We start from the raw sequence: 1329 nt of genomic DNA, 5'->3' as shown, positions 1-1329 counted from the left end.
ACTTTTCATTTAGCTCAGTTCTTGAATTTGGGTCATACTTAAGAGGAATCCAGTGACTTAGAACTGCAGAGATAAAAAAAAACATAACTGATGCAGCCAGAAGCCAAAATATCCTGACTTCTGCACCGAGTATTCATTAGCCCACACACCCTGGATGCTTTCCTCTGATGCAACGTGAGAGGGTATCTTGGTTAGATGCTAATTGCCTGGTAAATGCAAAATATTTGTCTTTACACTCTTCAGTTGGTAATGTGCACTTTTGGGGAAATATTTTGTCTTTGAATCTAAGCTTAGATACCATGGCAGCTCTGTCACATCATAAGGGTCATGATCTAAGGCTTGGCTGTTGGTCCAGAGCTGTAGAGGAGGTGACAACTTGCAGCCACACATGAGAAGAAAATTAAAAACCTTGAGTCAAGACGTGCCTTGCATGGATTTTACTGCCTTAAATACTTTGCAAAAAATGTAAACTCATGAGTGATAAGCCGTTTGTATTTTTGATTAGTATACCTCTCCATGGAAAGGACTTGAAGGATGTCGCAATTTTTGAAAGGAAATTGTTTAGTCATTCAAGTAGTCAGCGATTAGAGACATTAAAGACTTGCTTATGAACTTGTGTTTTGACTTGAAACTAAATTAGGCTCGACTAGCCAAAAGGAGTTAAGTCCCACCATCATGGCATCCTGGGAGCTCGTTGGCCCTTTGTACGTCCCAAAAGAAAAACTTTAAAAGTCTGCAGTGAGTTACCAAACACCATCATAAGTTTGACAGAAAGCCAACTGAGCTACCAAATGTGAGGTTTCAATCTGCATTTCACACAGAAGTGAAACAAAAGAGGAACAAAGACTCCTTTCAAGGTGGGAAAACCACCTCTGAAAATGTAAATCTCAAATACCAAGCTTTAAAAAGATGCAAAATGTAATAAAACCAGAAGTAATTTTCAATAATCGGACTTTGACGATAATCCTAGCTAAATCTTTCCTGTTTCATTACATCACAGGTTATGAAAGTCAGAGCTCAAAGGGCAGGAAGCAGCATTTGTCCTTGGTAGACCGCAGCGGCTGCAGAAATCCACCGAGCCCCGTGGATTTGCATACATTTCCCTCGCCGCATGCGTTTCCTCTCACCGTTGCTCTGCCTGGAGCTCTCTGGGGAAATCTGCAGGCAGCACAAGGCCACACGAGTACAGAAATCTGAGCTAAGAAAAACAGCAGCTCCAAGTTTATTTCATGAATAATATGCACTAATAATAAATCCTTCTGTATGAATTATTTCAATAACACACAGTACAGTATGACCTCAAAAGGGGGAAGTAGGAGTACCACTATG

This window comes from Pseudochaenichthys georgianus, chromosome 4 (assembly GCF_902827115.2).
Source record: "Pseudochaenichthys georgianus chromosome 4, fPseGeo1.2, whole genome shotgun sequence".
NCBI classification, from domain to species: domain Eukaryota; kingdom Metazoa; phylum Chordata; class Actinopteri; order Perciformes; family Channichthyidae; genus Pseudochaenichthys; species Pseudochaenichthys georgianus.
This window is presented reverse-complemented; position numbering follows the sequence as displayed.